Source organism: Hylobates moloch, unplaced genomic scaffold (assembly GCF_009828535.3).
Source record: "Hylobates moloch isolate HMO894 unplaced genomic scaffold, HMol_V3 SCAFFOLD_4, whole genome shotgun sequence".
NCBI classification, from domain to species: Eukaryota; Metazoa; Chordata; class Mammalia; order Primates; family Hylobatidae; genus Hylobates; species Hylobates moloch.
The window spans coordinates 148406594-148423893 of record NW_026652279.1 but is presented as its reverse complement, the minus strand read 5'-3'; the positions used below and the strand labels follow the sequence as shown (position 1 = coordinate 148423893).

The 17300-nt window shown below is 33.4% G+C and overlaps 1 long non-coding RNA gene across 1 annotated transcript in view; it reads left to right on the top strand.

The window, feature by feature from the left end:
* The window catches only part of LOC116467377 (uncharacterized), a 229613-nt gene that overhangs the window by 203901 nt on the left and 8412 nt on the right, over positions 1 to 17300 (top strand). Inside the window, exon 4 of the long non-coding RNA XR_004247780.2 lies at positions 8657 to 8702. This is a non-coding gene — a long non-coding RNA (uncharacterized LOC116467377). The remainder of the gene's footprint in view (positions 1 to 8656; positions 8703 to 17300) is intronic.

The following is a 17300-nucleotide window of genomic DNA, read 5'->3' as shown; positions in this document are numbered from 1 at the left end:
AATTACATTTTTTCTATTGTTTTTCACCTTCTAACTTGAAAGCAGAACATAAGAGATCAATAAAGTCTACATATTATTATCAACTTTAAGCATTGAAAATTAAATTGAAATAAAAAATAATCTTTAAATGGAAACAGATTTTCTTAAATGTGATATTAACATCATTATTTAAATAAGGTTATTACTATAATCTGAAATTGCAATGAAATTGTCTACTGATGAGAAAAGTGTTTTAAAATTATATTTAAATATTTAAGTATAATTTGTCATACACGGGTTTTGAAATGGGCTATCATAACAGTACATTCACTAGGAAGTCTTCCTAAACATCTATAAACATCATAATTTTAATAACAATAAAAATAATTTGATTTTACCATACACCATGCTTTATGCCTACTTATATAACCACTAATTCTCAGAATAACCTAAGAAGATATAAAGTATTAGTCCAGCTAAAATTTGTCTTGCAATATTTTAAATATTCAAAAAGAATAATGCATTAAATATTAATGCACTGATATCCACATTTTAGTATTACACTAAATACGTGCATTTGAAGTTCTTGTTTACCTTGACTGATAACATCCCTCTTTACCTCTAATATAACCACTATCCTGGATTTCCTTTAAGTCATTCCTGTAACTTTTAAAAATTTATATCTACTGCCTAAGCATGTTTTACACTTTTTGCTTTCTACACATTTCAACTGTGTGTCTTCTTCCACCTGCTTTTTCAATTCAATATTGATTTAGTTGAACATTGATTGATACTTTGTTATATGTAGCTTCAGTTTATTCAGTTTCATTGTGGATTACTATTTTACAATATTTGTTTACAAAAATGTTTAAATATTAGGCTGTTGTCCCAAATTTTCTTTTTGCAAATAGGGATTTATTCTTGTTTTGGGTGAGATTATTCTCTTAAATGTATACACAAATGTGGAATTTTTTGATTTTTCTTTGATTCGTGTATTTTTCTGAATTTTATGACTAATAATCTAGTTTATGTGCTAAATACTTTCTTGCAGATTAGGACATCTTTTTAGGAGCAAAAATTTTAAATGTTGATGTATTCTAATTTATCATTTATTTCTTGATTTGTGTTGATTTTAAATACATTTTTTACAATCTTCAAAGCATAAACATAACACCTTACTATAAAAATTTATACAGATTTTCTTTTCAAGTATGTCTTTAATTCATCTTGAATTTTTGTGTATTGCTTAAGACTGTGATATATTTTGATCTATATTATTGACTTTTATTAGTGCTATTTGTAGAATTGACCAATCTTTAATTTGTCATATAGAAAGATTGAGTCTGGTTCTCCACTGCTCTATTACTTGATTTGTCAATCTTTATGCTAATACTAGAGAAATTTAATAATTAAAATTTTATAACAAATCATGGTATATCTACTTATTTATGCTCTCCTTTCTAATATTATATACATGTGGTTTTTTATCATCCTTTATATATGTGTGTATTTATTTTAAAATTCTCAAATTTTATATATTTATCACATACAATAAGACATTTTGATATATATATATCACACACATACATACATTGTGGAAGGACCAAATCAAACTTCAAACTAATTATCACAGGCCAGGCATTACCTCAAATACTTATTACGTTTTTGTGGTGAGAACATTTAACATTAACTCTGTTAGTTATTTTCGAGTACACGATCCATTGTTATTAACTATAGTTTCCATGTTTTACAATAGCTCTCTTAAACTTATTATTTCTGCCTAAGTGAAAATTTATATTCTTTGACCATCACCTCCTCAGTCTGCCCCAACCACCCACCCACCCATTGGCCAACTTCCTTTTAACCACCAGTTCTACTTCTGCTTCTGTGAGTTTGACTTTTTTAGATTCCACATTTAAGTGAGATCTTGTGGTATTTGTCTTTCTATGGCTGGATTATTTAACTTAATATAAGGTTTTCCAGATTCATCCATGTCACCAGAAATGATGGGATTTCCTTCTTGGATGCTTAGACTGATTTAGTATCTTGGCTATTGTGAATAATGCTGCCATGAATATGAGTGTGCAGGTATCTCTTCAACATATTGGTTTTATTTCCTTTAGAAGACATGCAAATGGCCAGGAGGAATAAGAAAAAATTATCAACATCACTAATCATCAAAGAAATGCAAATTAAAACCATAATGAGATATATCACCTCACATTGGTTATTATTAAACAAGACAAAAGATAACAAGTGTTGGTGAAGATGTGTTGAAAAGGAAACGCTTGCCCACTGCTGGTAGAAATGTAATCTAGTACAGTCATTATAGAGGTTTCTCAAAACATTAAAAACAGAACTGTCCTATATCTAGCCATATCTGTTTATTTTTTTTTTTTTTGAGTACTCTCTACCAGAAAAAAAGGTAAGAAAGGTTACTACCTACTATGATTCAGAAAGTGGGTAGAGAGGAAGAATATATAAAGTGATGAATTACGTCAGTCTAAATTATACAGCACAAATAATGGAAGAACATAAAATGTTTTCATCACATCACATAGAACTCCAAAGGAATATTAGCAAAAACTAATCAGACATTGACAACATAAAATTGCTGCCACAAATGTTGGTTGCTCTTTTCTACTCAAAGAACCATCTTTGGGCTTTGCTGTTCATCTTTATTAAATATTTGTTTCATGTTTTAGCAATTTTTCAATAAACTATAATGTACTTGCATCATTCTTTATCTCTTCTTTTTTCCTATTTCTTTAAATGATATTCCTATTTCATATTATTTTAGCCTAAATACTGTTCCAATGTAACTAAGTGCAATACATTTTTTTCATATACAAGATTTTAAAAGGACAAATATTCTTCTAAGTATCACTTGGTCAGCATCCCACAATCTATATCAGTAACATTTGCATTATTATTAAGTTCTAAGCATTTTTATTAATATGGAAATATATGTTAAGATTTATTTACCCCATATTATATTTCTTTCTTTTATTATACTTTAAGTTTTAGGGTACATGTGCACAATGTGCAGGTTTGTTACATATGTATATATGTGCCATGTTGGTGTGCTGCACCCATTAACTCGTCATTTAGCATTAGGTATATCTCCTAATGTTATCCCTCCCCCCTCCCCCAACCCCACAACAGTCCCTGGAGTGTGATGTTCCCCTTCCTGTGTCCGTGTGTTCTCATTGTTCAATTCCCACCTATGAGTGAGAACATGCAGTGTTTGGTTTTTTGTCCTTGCGATAGTTTACTGAGAATGATGATTTCCAGTTTCATCCATGTCCCTACAAAGGACATGAACTCATCATCTTTTATGGCTGCATAAAAGTATTCCATGGTGTACATGTGCCACATTTTCTTAATCTAGTCTTTCATTGTTGGACATTTGGGTTGGTTCCAAGTCTTTCCTATTGTGAATAGTGCCACAATAAATATATGTGCTCATGTGTCTTTATAGCAGCATGATTTATAGTCCTTTGGGTATATACCCAGTAATGGGATGGCTGGGTCAAATGGTATTTCTAGTTCTAGATCCCTGAGGAATCGCCACACTGACTTGCACAATGGTTGAACTACTTTACAGTCCCACCAACAGTGTAAAAGTGTTCCTATTTCTCCACATCCTCTACAGCACCTGTTGTTTCCTGACTTCTTAATGATGGCCATTCTAACTGGTGTGAGATGGTATTTCATTGTGGTTTTGATTTGCATTTCTCTGATGGCCAGTGATGATGAGCATTTTTTCATGTGTTTTTTGGCTGCATAAATGTCTTCTTTTGAGAAGTGTCTGTTCTTATCCTTCACCCACTTGTTGATGGGGTTGTTTCTTTTTTTCTTGTAAATTTGTTGGAGTTCATTGTAGATTCTGGATATTAGCCCTTTGTCAGATGAGTAGGTTGCCAAAATTTTCTCCCATTCTGTAGGTTGCCTGTTCACTCTGATGGTAGTTTCTTTTGCTGCGCAGAAGCTCTTTAGTTTAATTAGATCCCATTTGTCAATTTTGGCTTTTGTTGCCATTGCTTTTGGTGTTTTAGACATGAAGTCCTTGCCCATGCCTATGTCCTGAATGGTAATGCTTAGGTTTTCTTGCAGGATTTTTGTGGTTTTAGGTCTAACATGTAAGTCTTTCATCCATCTTGAATTAATTTTTGTATAAGGTGTAAGGAAGGGATCCAGTTTCAGCTTTCTACATATGGCTAGCCAGTTTTCCCAGCACCATTTATTAAATGGGGAATCCTTTCCCCATTGCTTGTTTTTGTCAGGTTTGTCAAAGATCAGATAGTTGTAGATCTGTGGCATTATTTCTGAGGGCTCTGTTCTGTTCTATTGATCTATATCTCTGTTTTTGTACCATTACCATGCTGTTTTGGTTACTGTAGCCTTGTAGTATAGTTTGAAGTCAGGTAGTGTGATGCCTCCAGCTTTGTTCTTTTGGCTTAGGATTGACTTGGCGACGTGGGCCCTTTTTTGCTTCTATATGAACTTTAAAGTACTTTTTTCCAATTCTGTGAAGAAAGTCGTTGGTAGCTTGATGGGGATGGCATTGAATCTATAAATTACCTTGGGCAGTATGGCCGTTTTCACGATATTGATTCTTCCAACCCATGAGCATGGAATGTTCTTCCATTTGTTTGTATCCTCTTTTATTTCATTGAGCAGTGGTTCGTAGTTCTCCTTGAAGAGGTCCTTCCATCCCTTGTAAGTTGGATTCCTAGGTATTTTATTTTCTTTGAAGCAATTGTGCATGGGAGTTCACTCATGATTTGGCTCTCTGTTTGTCTGTGATTGGTGTATAAGAATGCTTGTGATTTTTGTACATTGATTTTGTATCCTGAAACTTTGCTGAAGTTGCTTATCAGCTTAAGGAGATTTTGGGCTGAGACAATGGGGTTTTGTACATATGCAATCATGTCATCTGCAAACAGGGACAATTTGACTTCCTCTTTTCCTAATTGAATACCCTTTATTTCCTTCTCCTGCCTAATTGCCCTGGCCAGAACTTCCAACACTATGTTGAATAGGAATGGTGAGAGAGGGCATCCCTGTCTTGTGCCACTTTCCAAAGGGAATGCTTCCAGTTTTTGCCCATTCAGTATGATATTGGCTGTGGGTATGTCATAGATAGCTCTTATTATATTGAGATACGTCCCATCAATACCTAATTTATTGAGAGTTTTTAGCATGAAGTCTTGTTGAATTTTGTCAAAGGCCTTTTCTGCATCTATTGAGATAATCATATGGTTTTTGTCTTTGGTTCTGTTCATATGATGGATTACATTTATTGATTTGCGTATGTTGAACCAGCCTTGCATCCCAGGGATGAAGCCCACTTGATCATGGTGGATAAGCTTTTTGATGTGCTGCTGGATTCGGTTTGCCAGTATTTTATTGAGGATTTTTGCATCAATGTTCATCAAGGATATTGGTCTAAAATTGTCTTTTTTTGTTGTGTCTCTGCCAGGCTTTGGTATCAGGATGATGCTGGCCTCATAAAATGTGTTAGGGAGGATTCCCTCTTTTTCTATTGATTGGAATAGTTTCAGAAGGAATGGTTACCAGTTCCCCCTTGTACTTCTGGTAGAATCCGGCTGTGAGTCCGTCTGGTCCTGGACTCTTTTTGGTTGGTAAGCTATTGATTATTGCCACAATTTCAGAGCCTGTTATTGGTCTATTCAGATATTCAACTTTTTCTTGGTTTAGTCTTGGGAGGGTGTATGTGTCCAGGAATTTATCCATTTCTTCTAGATTTTCTAGTTTATTTGCGTAGAGGTGTTTGTAGTATTCTCTGATGGTAGTTTGTATTTCTGTGGGATCGGTGGTGATATCCCCTTTATCATTTTTTATTGCGTCTATTTGATTCTTCTCTCTTTTCTTCTTTATTAGTCTTGCTAGCAGTCTATCAATTTTGTTAATCTTTATTCAATGTTTTATTTTTTCTCTCCAGTCATATATACTGCATGCTTATTACATGTTTCTTCTATCATTTTGAAGTTTTGTACTTAATGTCTCTAAATAGCGATTAAAAATTATATATATTTCACTCACATTTGAAGTAAATAAATTTATCCACCTTCTTTTCAAATAATGCAGTGTTCTCAAGACACTGTATTTAAACATTTAAACATTTCTCAGTAACAAAAATGTATTATCCACTACTGTTATTTTATCTAAAAGTCATCAATATAGGGAGGACATTTCAGTTTTTGTGTCAACAATTGTTTAGATTTACCCATGCAATTACAGACTTTATCTTCACTGATTATGCTTTTTAGTCTTAATTGTAAGACAGTTTTCTCTCTTTCTGAATTTAACATAAAAAATGCCACAAAACATGAATGGATGCCACAGACACCATGGTTTTTTGTTTACTTTTTTAGAAAATTCTCTCATTGTAGTATTCTGAAATGATAATGATAATTTTTGATTACTCCTCCAATTATTATTCCTGCTTAAATAATTTTACAAACCACATATTTACAATTTAACCTACAATTTTAGGAATGTTGAACTGCTGTTTTGGTAGTCCTAATCAGTGTTCTTAAAGGAACTTTAGTTGCTTACAATCTATTTCCTTTAGATGAAATTGTCTCAATTTGTCTCAGTACTTTACTTCGAACTACTATTGGTTATACCAGGAAGTTATTTGAAGACTTGAACTCCGATTTAGATGTTAACTCTCTGAGAGTCAACTCATTCACTACTAACAATAAAATCCCTACTTTGTAAAATCAAATTACGTTGGTGAACTTATACAAAGGGTATAATAGCTCAAAATATCACATTTGTCCACAATCCCATGCTCCACCTTTGTACTCAGTAATTTACAAGCCCTGATTTTATTATTTAATTTGTAAGCCTAAGCTTTGGGCAATTTTACAAATGTCCAAGATGTTTTGTGGCAGGTATTTTACTATTTAGAATGTTATTTGTGAGAAGGAACTGATAACTGTTAAACACTTAGAAAAGTTTTGATACTTAGTCAAAACACAAATGTTGACTGTCTTTAGGGTAAAAATGCTCACTGATGTTAAAGCACACATTACAGTGAAGATGGCAGATGACTGCTTCACGCATTGTATACTCAAGTGTAATGAAATACGGTAAAGGCCCAAGCAGGCCTAATTATTGTGTTCTGATAAAAGTGTGGGTGCCTCCAGGGGAGACTACCACGATAGAGTGAATTATATGGAATCACTATTTTAAATGTTATAATTGCTGCCATGGTTGTTGTTAGCTAGAAACTGACAAGGGACCATCTGCAGTGCACTTTTACAGTTTCTTCTATTTCTTGTTCCAAGAAATAGATACGATTCTGTGTTGTAACGGCTTACTTTCTATACGATCCCTGATTGCATGATAGCTTCTTATGCAAAAATATGAATTCCCAACCTTGCTATTTTTTTTGGTCAAGAAACTGGTTATATTGGCGGGGGCAGGGAACAACTTTTAAATTTTCTATTTTCTCCTTCCATTTCCCTAGGGTTGGTCAAAGAAATTAGAACAACTTTACTCTGAGGCTTTATCTTAGTATAAGGCTTACAGTTAGAGATAAGCACAGTTTTGTTAGAGAATGGAAAAAAACATACTTTGAATCTAAAGTGTGAATCAGTAATAAGCACAGTCAAGTATTGGGAGATAGGGAATAAGCAGGAAATGTGAGACACTGACTGAGGAAAAGGACACTAAAAGGAGGGTCTGGAGCCCTGGGCAGCAGTTTTATGCAATGCAAAATTGTGCCGGCCCTTAATTCAGCGTCTAGGGAGCTAACAAAACCTTCTAAAACGTGTTTTAAGGCTCATATATTCCAACAGCAGCATATAAAGAGGCTATGAAATAAAACTTCATGATTTTAGTTTTACAGTACACAAGCTAATGCTGGAGACTGTGTGCCTTTAGTTTCTCCAGCACCTACTTCGTCTTTCCTCCTACTCGCTCTTCCTTTCTTTCTCCTCTTTCTTATTTTTTTCTTCTTCTCATTTCTTTCCTTTCTTCTTCTTTAATGAATATAATCACAAAAATGGGCATCTGGAAGGACCTTTGGGAAACAATGTCCTCAACGACTTTATTTTTATACTTGAAGTCTCAAATCTAAAACTAGCAATTTTTGTGCAAAGAAATATTAGGTGAATCAACTTTCTCACATAAAGAGTAATTAAGTTTCAGATTAGCTAGAGAGAACCAAATTCTATACCTGACAAGCTCATAAAACGTTAAAGGCATAAAGAGGAGAATTTTAATCTGGCATGAGAAATACATCTAATTTTTTAAAATTTTTATATCTTGAAAATGCTCTGTTGCTTCAGGTAATTCAACATAATTCAAACGGAAATGCTTCCAAGAAAAGTAAATATAACTTATTTTATCAAGCGCCAATTTTGTATTTAATGAGAAGCAAAAGTGAAGGCACAGTTGTAAATTTGTATTTTAAGAATGTTGGCACAGAAAAAAAAAAAAGAAACCTTTTCTCTTTATTTTAAATTAGACTCATTCACCCACAACTAGGAGTCCACTTTAAGTAGATTGTAATAAAACAGGATTTTAAGATTAAATTATATTATTAAATTAAGCACTTACTCTGTTGCAAGAACTATTTTCTAGACCTGGGAATTTCAGAAGGAATAAGGCTGAAGCTTTTTTTTTTTCTTTATTGTAGTTTCCAATCCAGCTGTAATGAAGATAGACAACAGTCAAATTAACAAGTAAGTAGGAGAATTTCAGGTTATTATGCATTGTTAAAAAATTGAATGAGAGTGAGGAACTGAAGACAAAATTCAGAGTTTGGTCAGGGAGAAGCATGACATTTTCTATTTGAGCCTTTCAATTGCCTGGATAATAAATAGGTGGAGGTAAGTACATCTGATTATCCATCAGGAGCAACAGGAGAGAAAGTGAGGACTGGTGGTCATGGTATTTCAACTGCAGAGATGCACTCAGGAAAAACACAGACAAGTTATCTGTTTTGTTTTGTTTTGTTTTGTTAATAAGAGAAGAAAACATTCCTGTGTTTGCAACTTTTTCTTGTAATGATGGACTTGTTATTCTAAACAGGAGGCATGAAAGATGATGTATGGTGATAATAAGATAAAAAGTAGCTGAACACAGGATTTTAAGTCTTGGTGAGTTCAAATAAATATTGCATTCCTGGTATACGATTACTTGTCTGAAATCCTTGGAACCAAATGTGTTTCCTAATTCAGCATGATTTAGACTTAAATAATTAAGTTTTTTATGTAACATCTCCAAGAAGGATTGGAGAAGAACCTCCTAATCAAATATGATTCTTTTTCTGCTCTGAACAAATGCATAGTCACATCAAATAAGAAAAAATAATGACCATAAAAAGGTGATGAATGAAGTCAATCATGTCAGGTTTTACCACAAAGTGAGTTTTAGCACCAAATCTATGAAAGCACCATTTTCTTTGAAAACTTTTAGTGTCTTGGAATTATAGATTATAGATTTTGAAAGTGTTATCACTTAAGTGAACAAGAAATAGGAGAGGGTTTCAAATCACAGGATACTTGAATTAGATATTTCAGAAATTATGCTATTATATTGACAGGTTGAAAAGTTTGTCTATGAGATTGGGGGATAAAGGTGGACAATAAATTATAATTTTGTTGATGGGCTACACAAATTTGGAGACCAGAATTATGAGCAACTTTTCCATATGGATATGGATCCCATGGAGGAAAAGGGATAGAAAGAAATAGTGTGAACAAAGACTCAAGAACCTCGTAAGTAGAAAAGAGTCCTGGATGTTTGCAAATGACAACAATGAAGGGGAAATGTGTCTATATTTGGTCAAATATTCTTGTCTTCAAACTCTTTGGGTTTATAAAGTTTATTCTTATATTGTATTTTAGTCCTTAGAAAAATGAATCACTTTCCCATCACACAATTAAAACATGGAAAAGAAAATAGACTCAGGAAATTACATAAGTCTGTTAAATAATTCCAACACGAAGTCTGTTAACCACCCCGTCCTTCCCACTTTTGAGCAAACAAAATATCACGAGCTTCAAATAAGAGAAATCAAACTTTGGAATTAGAGCTGGAAGGTTGTATTGTGCATGCTCTCCTTGAGTAATGACAGTTTATTTCTCCCTCTTTATTTTCCATTAATAAAAAACAAAACACAATGAAACAAAACTCCAATGGAAACTTGTATCATTCAGGTAACATGTGTCTTGCCTTTCAAAAAATTATACATTGAGACGTATGTATATTGAGATAACAGAAAATACCGTATCATCAAATCACATACAGGAATCTCAGATCTTACCCAATATCAAACTTTAATATTACTTTCAAAGTAGAAGTAGTCGTGAAGCACAGATGAAGTGGCAAGTCTAGCGCTACAGATATATTTTCCTATTTTCCTTCCAGCCTCGTTAGGAAACAATGATGTCCAGCTATATATAATATATGAGTTTTCTAAGTGCTAGATGTTATTATTGTTTACATAAAAGAAAACCATTTTCATCAAGAAAAAAAGCTTATTTTACACACCAAAGCTTTCATGACATATTACAGGAAGCTATATTCCCTTGTCTCCAAAATCTATGGATTACAAGTTTGTCATAAGAACTTCTAGTCAAATAATCTACATTCTGTTATTAAATACCATCAGTAAATTTGTTAAATCTCTTTTATTAAGATATCTTCAGGGGATTTGATTGGAATGGATTATAGGTCTCTGGATAACTCTTTTCTTCTGGAGACACTTTCCAAGCTCTGTCAATATCTCTTTGACACATATGTCTTGGTTGTGTTTTTAATGTGTCTTAAAATTTCCTCAAAATTTTATTCAAAAAAAGATACTTCACACCTCAATGACCATCTGGACTTGAAACATAACATGGGGGTCAGGAGTTATTGCTATAATCTTTTTATTAATAACTGTGTTCCTTCTAAGGCCTTTTAATTGTGTATTTCTAGCTCAATTATTTTTTTGTTTTTATTCATAGGCATTTGAATATTTGTAAGATTATAATAGGGCATGCGGTATTTTAAAAGCCAAATGTCTTTTTCTAGCCAGTAACTCTTCATAAGTATTACATTAATTAGAGGCTTTAAATACGCTTCCAGAAATATTCACTCATTCTATGGTTCATGCTGTACGTAAGTCTGAATTACATTTAATTTTGACAATAAAATTATAACCTTTTTGTTATAACACACACGTAGCAGAAAGTAAAGCAATGTTTTACATACCATACATCAATTAAAATTACAGTACCGCTCTTCAATTCTTTGCAGCAGAAGTAAACTTTGATCATGTACTGCATATTCCCAGTGACAGATCCTTTGACCACATGACACTGACCAGCAAGTGTAGGTTGTACTGGTTTGTGAATGTAAGCGTATTTCAGATATCTTCTACAAGATTCTAGAGATACTGATTTCCAGGTGTCATGTTTGTCACTATTCATCCACTCCTATCACAACAACTTGATGGTGTTTTTTTCCTCTATCGACTGCCAGCCAGTTGCTACAGAAAGTCAAATTCCATTTTTAATTATGTTAATCAGCTAATTCTATATTAAATATAAAGACTACATTTTTCAGAGATGTTCTGCCCTGAGACTTACTGTAGTGTTTCCATTAATGATCATCAACTTCTGTACCTCCAGCAATCCTACCTTTTAAATATATTTGTTACATACTATTTAGAATACCAATAGTTCTTTCTGTGTGACGGTTTAAGAATGCTGTCGCCATTGCCAGTGGTATGATGTTCAATTACGATAATTATCCAATCAATTAACTTATAGCCTATAAACCATGAACTTAATGGTAGCTGTAGTTGTATATTGGTCAGTTGAGACAATGGCGTGTCATGGTGAGAGGGTGCCATTTTTTATCTGAATTATCCAGATGAAATTTTTAGTTGTACCAATCTGGGAATAATCTGAGATTTTGCACTATTTGCAACAAACACTTATGCCTGCCAAAATTTCATGGATCCTGGTAGAAGATATAAGATTCCTTGGTCAGAGACAGAAGGAAATATTTTTACTCCCAGTGAGAGCAAAAACCTGAGTATCAGGGGTTGTATAGAATGATGAAAAGAGATCCAGCAGACACACGCCGATGCAGAGGGAGTTTTTATATAAAAGGAATTATGATTTTAGGCAATCTGAAGATTTTGTATGTAAACATTTCTGCTCTTTATTCCAAAGGGATAGGTGATCTCTTATCTTCCAAGCTGTAAGCAAATGTTTTCTTTGTTCCTGAAAGAGACACTATCTTCCAAGGCAGCTCCCTACATCCCTACACGAACATTCTCAAAAAGATTTCTCAGAACAAAATGCAGCTATTGCCTTACTTGCAAAACAGCAGACACAAGAGAGGTCCACTGAAAATTTTCTCCCCAAAATATACACTTTTCTTTCTACACTGTCTTTCCTTCTGGAGAATTTTTTGAGTATGCCACTTTATTGTCCATTCTAATTTTTGTGACAGAGATGGAACCAAATATATTCAGTTTGTTCAATACGGCATTTAAAGTCCGATTGCATGACTTCCATTGTAGGGATTACTTCCCCTAAAATACACAGTATAAATATAGTAATCCCTATGGAAACCCCACCAATTAATCAAGAATGGCCCTTAGAGAGATCTTTACAGTCATCTTAGGACTACAGGATCAAAAGAGGATGTTTGCTGAAATAATTCCTCTTATGATCATTCCCAAATTACAGTTCACAATGTTTTAGGAAAGGAAACACTTTAATTTCTGTCTTCCACATAGAAATACAATTCTATGATTACGCATTGTGCTTCTGAAAAGAAAGTGTAATTTAAGATTATGGAAGCCTTTCAGGTGGAACCTGTATAAGTTGAGGACTCAGTGTGAAATTGTTTCCAACTTATCCTCTCAGCCAGCCAATCAGTGACTCTTAATTCAGGCATTCCTATCAGTTAAATGGGCAGCATTTTGTTTCTACTGACAAACATAAGGTTCAGACCATGTAGTAAGGGTGGCAGGAAGGCTTCTGCTTTCTATATTTGGCCCCAATGACAGTAAAGTAACCTGCCTGTGTATATGGCAGTTCCTTTTGCCAGCTATTTCTCTTAGAGGTTTTTGAATACACCACTGCTACTTTCCAAGTAAACTTCATTGAGTTGCCCTCTCCTGAATAATACCTCTCTAACGTTGCACAGAACATGATCAGTATTTCTACTCTTAAAAATTTCTGATGACATTGCCTTATTGATGAGAGTATTTTTGGCCATGCCTAGTAACAATCTATCAATGGTCTTTCAAATGGACCATAACTAGCTATATGAAATATCTTCTAGCATAAAAGTATCAGGTTAGCATAGTAGTCAGAAGTCACATAAAAAAAAGAGTTACTGAGAATAAAAACATTTGCTACAAACATTTCTTTAATCAGAGTTAAGAATTTTAACTCTGGAATTGTGTATTGTTCAATGTTTACTATTGAACAATTCCAGTTTCCTAATAGGTTGGCCAATTGGAACTGAGGTATGAACAGACAGCTCCTTAAAATGGATGGGGCATTACACACTGCTTATACATAATATTCATTGAAATTATAAAATCAGACAAAGGCAATGGATCTACAAATTAATATCTACAGTCACTATTTCTATTTTTTTATTATACTTTAAGTTTTAGGGTACAGGTGCACAACGTGCAGGTTAGTTACCCCAAACACCACATGTTCTCACTCATAGGTGGGAATTGAACAATGAGAACACATGGACACAGGAAGGGGAACATCACACTACTTCTATTTGAAAATACCCAACCTTGACCCTATTTACTTCTACATCTGCATAAACCTCCAGTATCAAGTTCAGAACATCTTTATTGCCCATAGCTAGACCTTACTATATACTGAGCAACAATATCTAGCACACCTAAATAGGTGAGCATAATACTTGCCCCAAGTTGTTAAAAGCAATTTGACCTAACTACTTGCATCTGCCTGAGATCTCCCATTAGAAGATGGAAGAGCAGATTTTTGACCTCTCAGTTAAACTATTTCAGATTCTAAGGTTCTAACTTGGTGGATAAGTTCTGTCTCTGTTCAAGTATTTCTGCTCTAAATCATGATGTGCTTATTTTTATTTTAATTTCTCTAGGTTAGAATACATTGAAAAAATGTTTTTTCTTGTTGTTTTTAAATATGGAGGTAGTATCCAAATGGCTTCCCTATCCCATAAATTTTGATAATGGGCTTTTAACTCTATAGTAGAAAATCATGATAGTTACTAAGCTATTGGGTCAGTTACTGCCCTCAATTTTTTTTATTTTTATTCAAAATGGAAAAGGTTCAGGACTATCACCACCAAATTGGAAGTGCTTTCATACATAAATAGAGAATTGTTTAGCAAAATTCAATCTTGTCTACAAAAACGATGGGTTGGATTGAAGATGTTCCTAAAAAATTTGATAACCAAAAAAGATATTTATTAATAGAAGTATTGTTGTTTCAAGATCTCTCCTAAGTACCATCTTTAAATTATTTCTTTTTAAAATTGGTGTTTCCTTTAGTAAGATTAAAAAAATATGTATGTAGAATTCTTGCATTGTTATTGATGGTATCATAGTTCATTTGAGGAGTGATAATGTCACAGGCCAGGTGGTATATAAGGAACAAAAATTTATTCTCACAGTTGTGGAGGCTGGGAAGTCCAGCATCAAGGCTCTCGCAAATTTCATATCTGGTGAGAGTCTGCTTTCTGGTTCGTAGAATCTTTTCTCAATATGTTCCTCATATGGAAGAAGGGACAAGGGAGCTCTCTGGAGTCTTCTTGCATAAGATAATTTATCCCACTTATTAGAGTTCTATTCTCATGATATAATCACCTCCCAAAGACCTCGCATGTAAATACCTTCACATTAGGAGTTAGATTTCAACATATGAATTTTGTGAGGACAAAAAAATTCAGTCTTATGCATATTCAGTATTTTAGATTGAAGTAAAGGGAAATTGATTTTACACCTCAGTATGACATATGATCTGATTATGGAAAATATCTTAATATATTATCACTAATTGTGCTAATATTAACTAAAGAGAGTAGGGGACATGCTGTTTTATTATCAATAGGGTAAACACATACGGATATGTTTCCTTGTTTACCATTTACTTGAATTCTAAGAGCTCTTGTCATTACTTTTGAAATTCAGATGAAGCAATTGATTCTTGTCAATTACAAATCTAAGCACAAATTTCATAAGTGGAAGGCTATAAGGCTAATTAAATTTTTCTGGCCTATGATCCTTTATACTATATGATGCTAGGAAAATAAAGTAAAAAACATTTCAAGGAGGTAAGAAGAATCAATATCTCAAAACTGTTTTAAAATGTACATTTTAGTATTAGAAGCCAGGCATCCTTTAAATTTCTAGCTGACTGTAAACTGAAAGTGTTGAAACAGTATCATATATAGAATAAATGATCCATATATTTTTCTTAAACACAAAACAAAATTTCACAGTATATGTGACTGAAAGCTTGTAAGTGGTAAATATTGCAGTTAACGTAACTCTTCTCTCTGAAATTGAAATACACTACAAGAATTACGCTAACAGGTAATTCTGTACAATCAATGAGGTATGTTTTTGTGTTTTACATAGTTGCAGACCTCTGAGATGCTTATTTATTTTGAAGTCTTCCACTTAAATTCATATGGATCTGATTAATTTTCAATCTAATTTTATTTCCTCTGGTACTGTAAAATATTTTCAATTAAGAAGTAGTATTCATTCTAATGTCATGCTGTGCTCAGAAATCACACATTTTGTAAAGAAGATGCCAAAGTAATCTGTAGGATCCATTTTCAGTTTTTTCATGATTACAGGGACTCCTTCTGTTTTGAAAATTCTCAGACCCAGCATAGCATAAGCATTAGTGGAAAAGGAATATATATCTCTTATGCAAAGAATTATTTATGGATCTTTTGTAGGTATACAGATCCAATATCCTCTAGGGTGAGACACAAATCCCCATAATATCCCCATGTGTACAGTTTTGCATTTGATGCTTGGATTTAGCTGACAGATGGGTAAAATCACAAATAACTGAATGACTCCCTACTGACTTCACAGCTGCACTGTAGAAGCTGAAGCTTGTGAATTATTGCAGGGACGGTCAACAAGAAGCTACACCATATTGCCCATATCCATGAGTAAGGATGTTGTTTGAAATATGGGCTTGGAATTATGCATAAAAAACAAATTTTTTATGAAACAGTCTTAAGGTATAATATTTAGTTTAGAAAATGGTCATAAAATGTTCAGCGGTTCTTGCTGTGACTATTATGGAATTTAACAGCATCAAATTAGCATAAATATGTTTTCTCATATTTCTTTCTGAATTTTTTTCTTAATGGCTTTTGTGTCTTTTTAATATAATACTCCACATATTTAATTTGAAATTAAATGGTGTATGAATTTTGTTCGAATTATACTAAGAAATTGCATATGTGTGTGTTTTTAAATTCCTGTTTATTCAGAACTTCATATAAGCAATAATAACCGAAATTAATCCAAAATTACGTTGATGGAAATGGTCTGAATTTTGCTTTATGACTTAAGTTGGCTTTGGAAGTTTTGCATACCACTTACTCTTCCTGTCTTTTGGATTGTATCTGACTTTTGCACATGAGGAAGTAGGAGATCTTTCCTCATGTGCTTCTCATTTGGGAAGAAAAAGTAGAGAAAATGACACTCTTCCTCTCACTACTTCATGAGGAATGAGGAGCAGTCTGTTTCTTGCTTTAATAATGGCATTCTATACACATTAATAAAAATGATCCCAAATATCACATTTATCAATTGGATTAGAGAATTTCATAAAAAGAAATGAATAGGAACTAAAAATTATGACAGAAGCATATTTTTTTGTCCCTTAGAAATTCCTCGAGAAGGTAGAATGTTTTACGCTTATAGCTCAGGGAAAGAATGTTCACATGGTAAAAGTGGTTTGTGCCAATCTCCCTCAATCTATTGTTTTAAGAAACCATGTAACCATGTGGTTGGTAAACTGTAGCAGAGACTGCACATGATTTTCTGTTATAAAGACAAGATTTCCAGGACTCCCTTTCTGTGGAGATATGGCCATGTGGCCACAGTTTAGTCAATGAGATGTATGAAAGTCCTCATTAAAAACATTTAGTCATTAGGCATGTCCCATGGCTCATTTTCTTTTTTCTGCTTTATTTTCTGGTATGCAGATTAAACATTACAGTCACCAGTAGCCATCCAATAGATTATGATAATGAATCCCACACATGGGGATGTCAGGATGATGAAC